This window comes from Pangasianodon hypophthalmus, chromosome 1 (assembly GCF_027358585.1).
Source record: "Pangasianodon hypophthalmus isolate fPanHyp1 chromosome 1, fPanHyp1.pri, whole genome shotgun sequence".
In the NCBI taxonomy this organism is placed as follows: domain Eukaryota; kingdom Metazoa; phylum Chordata; class Actinopteri; order Siluriformes; family Pangasiidae; genus Pangasianodon; species Pangasianodon hypophthalmus.
The window spans coordinates 12,262,809-12,277,938 of record NC_069710.1 but is presented as its reverse complement, the minus strand read 5'-3'; the positions used below and the strand labels follow the sequence as shown (position 1 = coordinate 12,277,938).

The window sequence follows — 15,130 nt, the reverse complement described above, 5'->3', positions numbered from 1 at the left end:
TGCATCCATTTACTCATGTCCACCTTAACTCTCCTCTTTCCTACTTTCATCTTGTCCTCGTTTTCATTTATTCTAGTCGGTTTCCATTCCACTCTTTCAGACTTCCTTCCATCTCTGGGTCCTCGCCAAAAGTTTGCAAACTTGAGTGATGGATCGAGACGGCCGATCGTGAGGTAGGATGCTTCTGATATAAAGTCTGTCCAGCATGACTTGTTTTTGTGGGCATGACTTCTAGCAAGGATAATCCCATCCTGCCTTATAAGGATAACAAGACATCAATATAAGGGTTCATTTTCAGCATCCACATCTGATTATTTGCTGTTAACAAATGTCTTAATATTTTGGACTTTTGTGGAAACAAGCGCGATAGCATGAGCAAACGGTCATAAGAAAAAAAACCGAAAGAAACATGGCTGGGGCTGATTTCTTTCCAACACAGATTATAGATTCATGCAGGCTATCAGAGTGCTGGCAGTGCCCCCTAGGGCCAATATTTTTCAGACAAATCTGTAACACATGATCATTAGTGATAGAGAAGGTGCATGTGAAAAACAGTCACAAACAAGGTGGATTATTTACTCTATCATATATACTGTTAGATGAGAAACTAAAGCACACATTGTCCAATCAAAGTACAAATTACACAAAAGCACAGACCGTGTTTATTATTATGAATAAAACAGTTAGGCTATTATATTTCTGTTTACCTTGTTTGGTATTTGGAGGAAACAAGGCATGAAGCCAGTAGAGCATTAGAGACTGGAAACAGCTCTACTATAAGTAGTAAGAGCTAGCATAACTAGGATAACAATGATACACTCTTAGACAAAACTGGTTAATGATTCTAACTTTCCAAAAAGTTTCTACATTAAACCATTTCAGAAGGGAAACCTTTATAGCCTTTATGGTATATGGTAGTTTTTGCGTAGTTTCCTGAGAACCAAATCGATGTTTTCACATCATACACTAAAGCAAAAGTCCATGATACCAAGGTTAACTGAAGCAGAACAAGCAGAATGGGAGGGAATCAAATGATCAAATCTATAAACTCCAGCTAAAATTCAACTGATTTGCCCACCTTTCTAGATGTTGTGTAATCATGGGGCAGTGTGCTCACTGCCTCCATGTATCTCCATGGGGGAGTTATTATTGCACCTAGTGGTCAAAAATGCAAAGCAGTAATAGAGGCCCAATTGGGCAAGAATCACAATGCCCCATTCTTGGTTTAGGAACATTTTCAGTGTTAGGAGGGGCAGCGGACAGAACAGTTAATGATGTGTGGCCTAGTGTCAGTTCAAAAATACTTTGAGGCTGTCAAGATCTTGTTTTATAATAATTAAATAATCATAATAATAATAATTTAATAATCTGTATCAAATCTGTAAGTGTAAATAGTATGTCTATGATGAACAGAACCATTTCTCTTGCAAAGATTGGGCAAGGGAAAGGGGGATTACGGAGAGAAGAGTGTCCGTATGTTAGAAATGCTTGTGCACCACAGTGACCTTGTTTCCTCACGCAGACGTTGAGAAAAAGAAGGAAAAACATATCTCCCTTTTTCAATGCTGAATTTTTTAGGCTAGTGTCAAGACTCTTGTGTGGTTTCCTAAAATTCACTACATAGTAGCCTACAGCATAAGTCAAGTGTGAGAGCCTCTCAACTTAAATTTGGTTGAGGCTATGCTGTTATTTATGTTATCCTGCAGCACCAAAATCTATGGTCACGAGCCGCTGCTGGATTTTAGGGTAAACACTTAAGTGTCACTTCTGGGGTCCCTGGAGGACTAGTGGTTAGACCTCAGCACTCTCACTGCCTCGGCTTGGGTTCAATTCCCGGCCAGGGAACCAACCCCAGTAGACAGTGCATTCCCAGTGCCGGTCCCAAGCCTGGATAAAACTGGGGAGGGTTGCTTCAGGAAGGGCATCCGGCGTAAAAACTGTGCCAAATCAAATATGCGGACCAATGATCTGCTGTGGCGACCCCTAACGGGAGCAGCTGAAACAAGAACAACTTCAGTATCACTTCTGGGTTGAGAAACCAGAAATCAGCAACTAGCTTTTGTCAGAAACAGACTCTGATGAAGGACAGAAGACGATTAACACAACGTACATAGAAAGAGATAAGCTTTTGTCTCTAACTGTAGACCTTTATGATGGACGGACTGGATAGATGACTAAACAGACCATTGGGGTGTGTGTGTGTGTATCAACGGTGGTTGTGGGAAGAAGTAAAAGAAGAATGAAAAACAAAATAATAGGAAAGGAGACGATGAGAGAATGAACAGAGAGATGGAAAAAGGAGTTTAATTACCGAGCATTTACAGCACAGATGACATTCACTGTGTCCTCTACCGCTGGACTACAGAGTGTGTGTAAAATGGTAGGCAAACACTAGTTATCAGTAAAGAGCAAGAAAAAAGACAAAGAGAGAGAGATCTGGGCCGAATATACATTAGTAAACACTGCAGCTAGTGGAGGGAGGGAAAGAGAAGAAAAAAGAAATGTAGGGGAGAAGAGCAAGAAGCAGAAAAACAGAGAGAGAATGATGTCAAAAATGCAAAACCTCTTCTATAAAAGTAAAAAGAGAGAAGGGGGATTAAAGGGGAGCAGGATGGAGGGTGGAGAAGAAAAGGGAGAATAGTGCAGAGAGATGATGTGAGAGGAGGAGATGGAGGAGGGAGGAGGACCAGCGAGGAAGAGCAAAGGCAAGAATTTACATGTACAGTGTGAAGGATGTGGCAGCGAGAGAATATCAAACAGAAAGAGGGGGAAAAAAAACAAAGAGCGTAAATAAGGGGCGCGATCACACCAAGAGTGAGAGAGAAGGAGGGAGAGATGTGTGTGGAAGGTGTGTAGACAGAGAGAGGATTGGGGGAGAAATGGAGTGGTGTAAAAGGAGGAATAGACAGAGGTATATATAGAGAGAGAGACAGAGAGACATACAGAGAGAGTTGTAAAGTAAGGGATAGAGCAAGGGATAAAGAGCCAGGTGTAAAAAGAGATATATAATGAGAGAGGGAGGTGTATAGAGAGACTGAAAGACAAAAGTATACAAGAGAGATAAGAGATATGGACAGAGATAGGAAGGAAAAGGGAAAGACAGTTAAATAGAGGAATAGAGGAAGAAGAAAAGAAGATAACAGGTGGAGTAATGAATATTGAGTTATATAGGAATATAGAAAGAAGTAAAGAAGAAAAGAGAGATAGAAGAAGAAAGAGATAAAGAAATGAAAGTGTAGAGGGAGAGACTGCAGGGTGGATAGAGGGATAGAGAATTGGATGGGTAGAGACAGAAAACAGAAAAGAGGGACTGAAATATGGATTGGAAACCAGACAAAGAGAAATTTTATGGACAGAAGTATAGAAAGAAAGAGGGAGAAGAATGTGTAAGCTGTGGAGTAGATAGGAAGTACAGAAGGAGAAAGGGATGAAAGGGAAGAAAAAGAGTGAGGTATAAAGAGGGATGTATAGAGGGTGAGAGAGAAAGAGAGATAAAGGTGCCATAGATGGCAAAACAGAGAGAAAGAAGGGCAGTGGAGTAGAGGGAAGGACAGAGGGAGAAAGCAATAGAGCAAAGCAGAGAAGGAGCTAAAAACTGAGAGATAGAGAGATGATGTTGGAGGAAGCTGGATTTTTTTTTCGCCTGCAGCAGTGTTCCACCGCTGTGCTGTAGAGAACGCCTCAGGCTCAAACTCACACTCTTTCTGCATCTCCCTCCCCCTGCAATTGTCCTCTACCTTTCTATCTCTCTCGTCCTCCAGAGGCGCCACCAGCAGGACGAAGGTGGTGTTGCAGCCATGCAGAATACTGCAGTCCCCTCCCACTTCCATGCAGGGACAACACTAAACCCCCCTCCACTCTCTCACACATCCCTTCATGATCATCTCCCTACAAGCTCCAAATTCCACCCTCCCTCTGTATCTATCTGTATCTGTCTTTCTGTCTCTGCCTCTGTCTGTATCTCTCACTGAGTATGCTCAGTGCAGGGTAATGTGACAGAATAGAATAGAATAGAATAGTCTATTGTAGAATAGAACAGATCGTTATAGAATAGACTAGAACAGAACAGACTGTAATAGAATAGAACAGATTAGAATAGAATAGAGCACAAAAGAACAGAACACAATAACAGAATAGAGAAGAAAACAATAGAACAGAATATTATAAAACAGAACAGAACTGAAAAGACCATAAGAGAAGAGTCTAACAATAGAACAGAACAAAACAGAACAGAACAGACTGCAATAGAACAGAACAGAAGCATCTATTATAAAATAGAACAGAATACAATATAATTGAACAAAATAGAACAGAATCGAGTAAAACTAAATAGTATAGAATAGAAAAGAACATAAAAGAGTAGAATAGAATGGAATAGAACAGAACACAATGGAACATAATCAAATAGAAAAGAAGAAAAAAGAGAATAGAATAGGATGGAATATAACAGATTGTGATAGAAAAAGAAAATAATAGAATTGAATACTGTAGAACACAATACTATAGAATAGAGCAGAAGAGTAGAACACATTGGAATACAAAAGAAAAAAAAAGAACTGAACAAAATACAATAAAATGAAATAGAAAATAATAGAATATAAAATAATAGACTAGACAAGAATAGACCAGTGTTCCATTAGTGTTAGTGTAAAGTGTTATATTATGTGGAAAAACATCACAGTCACATCTGAGAAAAACCCTTCAGTATGACGTCACTCGCCAGTGGCACGATGAGACTGAGCAAGTGGAGAGAAAGGGGCAGAGGTGTCTATATACTGTGTGTGTGTGTCCTGAGGCTTTATTTGGCATTATTCTGAAATCATGTCAGTGTATATTTCATTCTGCCAAACACACATTGTGTAGAAAACCACAGCGTCATTCTGATTGACTGCAGTCAAGTCCCGCCTCTTTCTTTGATTGGCTACATTTTTTTTACATCTCTTGGAGCACAAATCTCTCTGGTGCAACATCATCTAATAGTAATATACACTCACCTTCCACTTCATTAGGAACACACGTACACCTGCACATTCGTGCAGTTATCTAATCAGCCAATCACGTGGCAGCAGCGCAATGCAAAAAATCATGCAGATACAGGTCAAGAGCTTCAGTTAATGTTCACATCAAACATCAGAATGAAGAAAAAGTGTGATCTCTGTGACTTTGACCGTGGCATGATGCCAGATGGGCTGGTTTGAGTATTTCAGAATCTGCTGATCTCCTGGCATTTTCACACACAAACAGTCTCTAGAGTTTTCACAGAATGGTGCAAAAAACAAAAAAAAACAGTGAGTGAGCGACAGTTCTGTGGGTGGAAATTGCTTGTTGATAAGAGAGGTCAGATGAAAATGACCAGATTGGTTCAAGCAGCCAGGAAGGATATAATAACTCAAAAAATCACTCTTTATAACTGTGGTGAGCAGAAAAGCATCTCAGCATGCACAAAACATCGAACCTGGAGGTGAATGGGCTACAATCACTGGATAGTGGAAGATTAGGAAAAAAATTACCTAGTCTTTTTCCATTCTTCAATTCCAGTTTCAGTGAGTCTGTGCCCATGATAGCCTCAGATTCTTGTTCGTGGCTTACAGGAAAGGAGCCTGATGTGGTCTTCTGCTGTTGTAGTCCGTCCTCCTCAAGGTTTGATGTGTTGTGCATTCTAAGATGATCTCTCTGATCTCTTTCATCAACAAGGTGTTTCAGCCTGCTGACCCGCCACTCACAGGATGATTTTTGTTTTTCGCACCAGGAGATCAGCAGTTTCTGAAATACTCAAACCAGCCCATTTGGCACCAACATCCATGCCATGATCAAAGTCACAGAGATCACACTTTTTCTTCATTCTGATGTTTGATCTGAACATTAACTGAAGCTCTTGCTCTGTATCTCCATGACTGTTTGCATTGTGCTGCTGCTACATGGTAACTGCAGGATTGAGCAGGTGTGCAGGTGTTCCTAATAAAGTGGACAGTGAGTGTAGTACATACATTAAACCACAAAGTAAACATAAACATCATATCAGTCATGCATACTGTAAATATAGCACAGAAGCAAATCCTGTCTGGGTTCCAAATTTGTTTAAAAAATGCATAAGAAAATTCATATTCAAGTTTTGGGCTGCCAGTTTGGACCAAATGTTTCCATCCCAGGAAACATACTATAGCACAGCTCCCATGTAGTATAGTTTGAAAACACAGCATGATTTTATTTAACAATTATGGAAGGAGTTTCCAGTGTCAATAGTCTTCAGAACTTTGCACTTTGCAATTTCTCAGTAACATGACAAGCTGTGTTTCTGTCTCATTGAATTCAAGAGAGAAAGAGAGAGAGAAAGAAAGAGAGGCTGGTGAGAGAATAACTGTTTATAGCTGCTATAATGTAAGTGACAACATAAAATGTAAATGGTTAAAAAGTACGTGTTCTTTAATCAATAAAAAATGTAACACTTGTTGACAAAATGCTCTGGTATAATGAGGAATAAATCACATCCAGATGTGCTGTTATTGGAAAATAATCGACTGGTAACCGTAACTCATCACATCGCAGCTTCATCACAGCACCCTGTCAGTGATTATTTTCCTACAACAGCACGACTCAAGGTGTTTGATTCTTTATTTGCGCTACATACAGTAGTACACTGACCCTGTTTTAGTTAACAAAATAAAATTTTCACTGGCCACTTGACTGACAATGTAACCACCAAATCATAGACTTTACCTGAGCCTGTCAGTAAACATACAACAAATGCTGACAGTGCCAGCAAGTAACCTTGTAACCTTGAAGGTATGGGATTGGTTTTGCACAGTTTACCAAAAGGTTTTGTGACTGTGGCAATCATATAACATACTCAGATTCCCATGATGTATCTTTCCCATTCCTCACAGGGACATGCCAGATGTCAAAAACACAAACAGATTTGAAGGCGCCACTTATGTGCTTGTTGACATTTTGCCACAAAAATAGGATGAAAGATGGATCACATGCAACTTGTTCTTCTCTGCAGGGAACACGATTTTGGGTTTCAATCTATTAATAAAGCCCAAAAGGATCAGGATAACAGTATTGTTTTGAAGGATGGGAAAGTTATTAAAGCTGCTCTGTGCTGTAGCACTGGTGAAAGGTAATGCTATGAGAAATGTTTCAGCAGGAGCATTTAGCTTAGATTTGATGACAGATCTTTTGAAAATCAAAAGACAGATTTTGATTTACACTATATGGCCAAAAGTATGTGGACACCTGACCACTGAACTTCCCATTACAAAACCATGGTCATTAATTTTGATTTGTTCCACTCTTCTGGGAAGGCTTTTCAATATATTTTGGAAAGTGGATATGGAAATTTTTTTGCCATTTTGCCACAAGAGCACAAGAGGTCAGGCAAAGTTGTTGTTCCAATTCATAGCAAAGGTGCTCAGTGGGGTTGGGGTCAGGGGTCCGTGCAGGCCACTCGAGTTATTCCACTCCAACCTTGGCAATCCAGGTCTTCACAGAGCTCACACTGTGCAAAGGCATTGTCATGCTGGTACAGGTTTGGGCTAAGCCACATAGTTCCAGGAAATCGTACTGCATACAAAGCTACAGCTACAGCATACAAAGACATTGTAGACAATTGTTTGTTTCCAACTTTGTGGCAACAGTTTGGGGAAGATGTTCATATGGGTGTGATGGTCAGGTGTCCACATACTTTTGGCCATATAGTGTATCAGGATACTTTGTGAAGAGTTAAGTACAAATCTGGTCCATAGCTTTAACTAAATGGTATGGAAAGTGACTGGGAAACTGCAGTCGGGGGAAGAACTTTCAGAACCTGGGGCAATTCTGCTTTGTGCAAGACAGCTAGGCCCCTGACTAAAGAGCTTTAGGTAGCAGTTGTTGAATAGTATGGGGGGATGGGGACATGGTGGGTGTCATAAAGTGCAAAAGGGAGAGATATATAGGAGATTCAGGTATGGTCTTTCTAACAAACTTTATTTGTTTTGTTACATAGTTTATACTACAGTGCTGTTGAATTCCCAAATTTGATTGACCAGAATAGCATGGTATTACACAGAGACTTGTATGGTGGATGTTCCACAAAAAAGTATGTAATAGTGGATATGGTGGCATTTTATATTTAGCATTTTGGAAGGAGTCTCCAGTGTCAGAGCTTTGTTACAGTCAGAGGCATTGTGGTTTCTTGGTAATATGACCAGCTGAAATGATTTGTCTTATTATCTTAAAAAAAGAGAAAAAGAAAGGCGAGTGAGGTGATTACTGTTTGTTTGTAGCTGGTAACGTACATGATAATAGAAGCTAACTTGTTTGTCTTGTTCCACAGTTATAAATGTAAATATAAAAAGACAATCCAAATAGCACCTCAGTCATAATCTAATGGAGTTATGGCATTACTTGATAATAATGAATCTTTTTTCTTGCAGACGAACCAAGATCTGAGATGATGAATTCTACTGAATCAAGCAACATTTAATACTACTACCAGTTATTCTTCATTCTACAGCCCCCCCATCCTGTGTACAGCAAAGGTGACAAGCACCAACTTCTCAAGTGCCAGAAGTCTCCAAAGTGCCTTGAGACAGAATGATATTAAAACAGACATTGTGCAGGCGATATGCCCTTCTGCCATGGACTGCAGGCAAATGGTAAGAACTAGTGTTAGGTTTTGCTCAGGTCCAAAGAAATGGTACTTGAACTCAATATGAATCAAGTAAAAATGCAAGCTGAGCATGTCACTTGCAGTAGTTCTCTTAAATTGTCAGAGGCTCTTAACTCTATTAAAGGAGGACATTCCCAGAGGACCGGCATAAGATGGGAGTCTGACAGCCCACTGGAGGATTCTGTGGAAAGTCTCAACGAAAAGCAAAAGGTAATGCAAGACCGAGGGCCAGGCTGTAGTATGTTGCAACACTATCTACCGTGAAAATCTATCAACATCTGCCCACACCATCCATTGCTCAACTGAAGAATTGCTTGCTGGACATACATTTTACTCCCAAAGAGTGATTCATATGCACTTGTATGCACTGAATAAAATGAAACAGGCAAAGAAAAGACAACCCTTTATTTAAAGGGTCTGAGGTGAGATGCAACGGATCCTAATGAACTTCACTAATAGCAGAGCAATAATTTCTGAATTTGACATCATTCTGGTGTTATAACAATTATATCAATGTTTTTAAAAGTTACTCTTTCTTACCTTGTAGTTATTAGGAAGACCACCTAATGTACAGAAAACAATATTGCTACCGATTGTCTTAGGCAGTGTATTAACATTTTGAAGTCTATCATAAGGCATTGCCTAGGCTGCAGGGGACTATGACAAGCTGTTAGGTCATCCGCTGGATCTGTTATGTAAGGAATAATGCAGTTGGAGGAGTACTGTTATAAGAAAATAATTAATGACGGGGTGGTGTGATGTAGCCCAATGCAAACTGGAATTACAGTTACAACTCTGAAGTTTATTAGTTTCCAATAACTGTTTTTTATTTCTCTTACACCATAGTAATTTGTCAATGATTAGACACATGATTGTATGTGTTATCCGTTTATAGTTACATGTTACATCCACAAAACAACTCATTTCCTGTCGTTATTTACGGTATAGCAGCCACAGTCATATCCTCATTTTATCTTTAAGGTAATAAGACAGAAACTACAAAGCACAAGGTTCTCCGTCCTGAAGATTTTTCCATGGCGGAAAACCTACTGATTTGTCTTTAACTTTTACAAAGTGCTGACACTGGAAGCTCCTTCCATAAATGTTTTGTCATATCAACAATTATACATCTTTTCTTTATTAAATAATAAATTTTTAATCAATTTATTATTAGTCTTAGATGGTATGGTATGTCCCTGTAAATCAGTTAATACAGAAACGATAACACATTAGAACATTAGTGCATTAATATAAACCTGTGATTTACCTTACACCGGACCCTATTGTCAGATAGAAAATTACAACACCTTCTGAACAATCAGATTTGAGAATTCGATAGCACTGTGGTATAAACATTCAGTTTCTGTAGCTATTAAAAAAAAAGAGTACGTTTGTATCCTAAATGTTCTGAGCTGAAAGAAAAGTGACTTTACAGCTGAGCTGTATATATGTAATTTTTTAAAAATATATTAACTAAATAACAATATCCATGCCTGATGTGCGGAGCTATATGTAGAACACACAAACGGTTTTCATAATACTGACACAACCACACTAGGACTTCAGCCAGAGTTTAAAGTTACTTAAATTGTGGAGAAATCTCAGGTGGTGTAAATGTGGTCTCTGAGAAGCAAGTCACTTCTGGAAGGATGAACAGAGGAAGGGAAAAAAAAGGCTATAAAAGGAAAGAGTATAATATTACAGTGCCTGTAATACTTTTCTCTGCCTCTCAAGCTACAGCTTTTTCTAAATCTTCATTAGGTTACCAGTAACTACAGCACATATATAGTCTATAAATAGAGACAGAGAGAGCTTTATTACCACACATGCTAGATTAATATTAAAATTTACACGAAAGCACTGCTGAATTCTTGATTCAGCAGCTAAGGTTAATATTAATGTGCTCGCGTTAAAATGTTATTGTTTCTATAGCAACAACTACACAGGTAACACAGGTATGGCAGGCACTCCAAACAAACAGGTTTTTAAAATTGTAGAAATGATGACATTTTTAGTGAGGAGATGTTAGCTTAGGTTTTATGGAAGGGGCCTCCTTTCTTGCTGATTGAATTCAAAGCTTACTTCTTCAAACTGAAATCACAATAAAATAGCATTTGGTCACAGAAGTTTCTACAAATTTGCCAGTTGTACTACAGTCTCTTGCAACTAAATACTTACTACTACTCACTAATTTTGGTCATCTGTAAGCAAATCAACTACTTGTAGCTCACAGTTCAGTCCAGGGTAACAACCATTCATACTTTCATCTTCAGTAACCCCTTTATCCTAGTCAGGGTTGTGGTGAATCCAGAGCCTATCCCTGGAACACTGGGCTTGAGACAGGAATACACCCTAGATGGGATGCCAGTCCATCGAAGGGCACCATACACACCGACATTCAATTCTAGGGGCAATTTAGCCAATCCATCTACTCGCATGTTTTTGGGAAGAGGGAGGAAATTGGAGATCCTGGAGGAAACCCACACAGAGACCATGCAAAACTCCACACAGACAGTAACCTGAGCTTAGGATCGAACTGTGGGCCCTGGAGCTGTGAGGCAGCAATGCGACCACTGTGCCGCCCAAGGTAACGACCAGCTGGTCATATTTCAGCTTGTCACACAAATTGTGCGTTGTCAGGTGTGTTGTGTAACTAAATCAGATATGACATGACCTTCTCTGATTGGTTTTCTGAAGTCTGGCAGGAGAACTTTCATGAAAATCCAGTAGTGCAAATGTGTATGAAATAAATTCACTTTAAATTGCACTAGTATAGGAAGACCTGTTTAGACTGCAAGCAATTTAAAGTGAGGGCAAATCAGTAGGGTGGGGCAAATTTTATTTTTTATATCAGGCTGTGAATGTGTATGCGAATTCACACTTTAACGCTACACAATTATACACTCTCAATCTTTTTCAGACCGAGTGTAAGTAAAAAAACGTTTTCTGGTACTCGTCAATACCAATATTGATACTAAAATGAGTAATCTTCTTAGTATTAATCAACAGGGCATGATGAAACATTTTATTTGTCACTTTTTACGTTTACATAAAAATGAGTGCATTCATAAACGTAGGCTACTCAATTAGTTCTTTCTTTCCCTAGTTATTTTACTTGATGTAGCTAGTAGCTAGCTACATTTATTACCTTGGATGGAGTAGGGTTGCAGAGGATAAAAGCAGGTCTTGTCTTACTTTGGAATTGCACTTCTGTACAGCTGTAAGTAAAATATGTTTAATAGCTTTCATTGCATCAGAATCACTCGTTGTCACTTACTGATAGTGGCTGATCGTCAAGAACAACATACTGGGTAAGAATTATTTATTTGTTACTTAACTCTGCTTGTTTGTAGACATTTTTCTTTTCATTTTTCACTGCTGTGTGCTACTAACAATTAACTCCTTATGCTTAGATTTATGTTTAAGATATTTTAACAGGTTACTTGTAATGTAGGAAAATGCTGTACCTCCTCCTTTGATCTTTTCACAGATCACAGTTTACAGTGTGCTTTGTTTTGATTGCCATTAATAATTGGGGGCTATGCCTGGATCACTGTCATTTTGTGTTTTCTGTTTATTAGTGCGACAACGTACACTAGGCTTATGTCATATAGTGTCATGTGGTTTCAGATGTTGGTATCAGATCTGAGCATGAGCACGGTACTGGATTGTACACCGGTATCCATATCGATGAATCCCTACTTCTGATAGTGCTGGTAGCACACAGGCAAAAAAAAAAAAATTTACAAAAAAGAGGAGACAAGAATTTCTATATGAAAAGCAGACACGATGCTGAAGTTGAAACACTCTCTGGACAGTGTTCATCTTTTAAATTATTCACATGCTTCTTTTCATCTGACCTTAATGTAAGACCTGACAACTCACTGAACTATCCTTCACACCAGCTTGTTTTGCATGGTTTTATCTTCATTTCCCACATACAAATGACCATCTTATGTTTTCATCACATAAGACTAAGTCACTAGCTTTAAATATGTTGAGTACAGTCTCAATCCTCCATATTTTTTCAGTAGTCTCCCATTTTTCCCCCCTCCCTTCTTCTCTGGCTTACTCATCCCTCAGCTAGCCAGAAATGGCACTAGTTAAGCTATAAGGGATTTGCTCAAATATATATGTATGTATATAAAACCCAAGGGGGTAAATTACTCACCAGGATACTAACTTTTTCATTTCTGACAGAATTTCAGCCATGTTCCAAGGGGGTTTGTGTTATTTCTAACCAATATGCGACATGGCATGAAGCTAACTAGGCTAATTTGGTGCAGTGGTGGTTCACCTGAAGGAGCACGAGACACTAATTCTGGCGCGAAAAACATAGCAACCGTCGTGACTGACTGGAAAAAAAGCAGAGATACTTGTTGAATGTTGAGCACAAAAGATGTCACAGGGGTCCGAGAAAATTCATTTAGTGTCAGTGAACAGTTACAAGGCACGAAAAAAACACCACATACACAACACAGACGACACACCACGAACAGTCAGGGTGAAAATACTCACTGGCTTCGGATTCGAGCTCGGCTAGTTTACCGGAGAAAGCCGGAAATTTAAGCCAAACGTCGTGGTGTTTTTTTTTTTCTTTTTTTTTCAATGGAAAAATATCGTCCGATATTTAATCCGAGGATGTGTATGAATGCGGTCTTTTTTTCGATACCATAGGATCGATCAACCCATGGGAATGATGAAGATGAAGAAGAGATGTAGAGATGGATTTTTTTTTTCTCGACACTGATGATGCTAATCGCTGACACACCTTCCTCGTGCTATAATTCTGCCATGTTTTTAATCCTCGATTTTTTTTTCTTTTCTTTCTTTCTTTTTTTTTTAGTCAGACTTCCTCACCCTCCTTATTGCGATACGACTATAATCCCTGCTTTAGAAAAATTAAAAATAAAAAAAAAATCCACCTCTAATGCCTCGGTGAAGATGTGGAGAGGCAGACAGACGCCACACACACACTCACTCACTCCTTCTCTCTCTCTCTTTCTCTCCCCCACACACACACGCGCGCGCACAGTCTGGTTGGTCCCTCTGTCTGCTCTGTCTGCAACGGTGCCCCCCCTCCCCTCTCTCTCTCTCTCTCTCTCTCTCTCTCTCTCTCTCTCTCTGATCTGAAGCAAGATGTCCCAAATTCCTGGTGCGATGCACAAAAAGAGCAAAAAATATTCTTAAACAAGTATTTCGGGCACAGTGGCTTGGTGGTGGTTAGCCCTGTTGCCTCGCACTTTCAGGGTTAGGGGTTCGATTCCTGCCTCTACTCTGTATGGTCAGAGTTTGCATGTTCTCCCCGTGCTTCAGGGGTTTCCTCCCCCAGTCCAAAGACATGTGTCGTACTGTAAGTTGATTGGCATCTCCAAATTGTCCAGACTGTGTGTGCGAGTTTGCCCTGCGAGGGGTTGGCACCCCGTCCAGGGTGTCCTGCCACCTTGTGCCCCGAGTCCCCTGGGAGAGGCTCTGTATGGTGTTTGAAATTTCTGCTTTGGGATCTAGCTAGCTAGCTATTGTCGTATACTATTTAACCATGGAAACATCCCAGTCCCTCAGATTGACTGTCAATGCAACTGACCACCCATTCAGGATCACTATTCACCACAGTATAGTTGCAAATTTGCCTTCTCATGTAACGGACCCTAATTTGGAAATGGTCTAGCACTGACAAACATAAGGCTAGATAGATAGATGTACATAACTGAACCCGAAGGCGAACCTTGGGGAAACATATAGCCAGACACCACTCAAGCACAAGATTGAACCCACAACCTTGGGGCTATAAGGCTGTAACTCTACTTCTGTACCAGCTTCTTTCTGTGAAAGTGCTCCCTGATGTATAATATGAATATGTACAATAATGCATTTTAATGTATGAGAAAAATAAGTTGTGCTCTGATGAAAACAACTTGTGTTATCTTGAGATCACAAGGAAAAAAAAAGAAATCATGTCACAGACAACGAGGATGGACAAATCAGCAGCTCGGGCACCCAGGACAAGCAGGAATTTGCTGAAAACAGAGGCAAGATTCTGACCCTGCAGTGCAGGGCCTGCACTCATTTTTTCTTACTTGATATAAGCTCAGGCAAGGAGCAGTATTAAGTCCAGTGCCACTGTGTGTAAATTACCACAGGCTATGGATTTCTGCACATTGAGCTACAGGCTAGATGCAGTTTTCCAAGTGTTAACCAAACATTACCCACTATGGTGTGGATATGGTACTACCTATGGTGTACCATATCCACACCACAACAGGCCTACACCTGTGTTCTCTCATTTTGACCATATGCCATAATGTCATTGGTGAGCCAAAAGATTTTGAAGGTATGGCAAAACATATATGGTTCAGACATGGTCCAAATCTGTTTAGCCATATATTGGCTGAATTTACCAAATTTCAGCAAGTGTGCATGCTATCTAGGTAGGTTTTAACATGGTATGCAAGAAGAGCATCTACAGAATAAATATTA

General features: G+C 39.7%; 1 protein-coding gene across 10 annotated transcripts in view; it reads right to left on the bottom strand.

Moving 5' to 3' along the window:
* kcnc3b (potassium voltage-gated channel, Shaw-related subfamily, member 3b) overlaps positions 1 to 13,695 on the bottom strand; it is a 76,554-nt gene extending 62,859 nt beyond the window's left edge. For 9 of the 10 annotated variants that reach the window (XR_008301692.1, XM_053233729.1, XM_053233731.1 and 6 more), the window contains exon 1: positions 13,172 to 13,695. The gene's annotated coding sequence lies outside the window, so the exon portion shown is untranslated. Of the gene's footprint in view, positions 1 to 12,824 lie in introns of all 10 variants that reach the window. The other variant, XM_026926216.3, reaches the window with a different exon arrangement.
* Between the last annotated feature and the right edge of the window lie 1,435 nt (positions 13,696 to 15,130).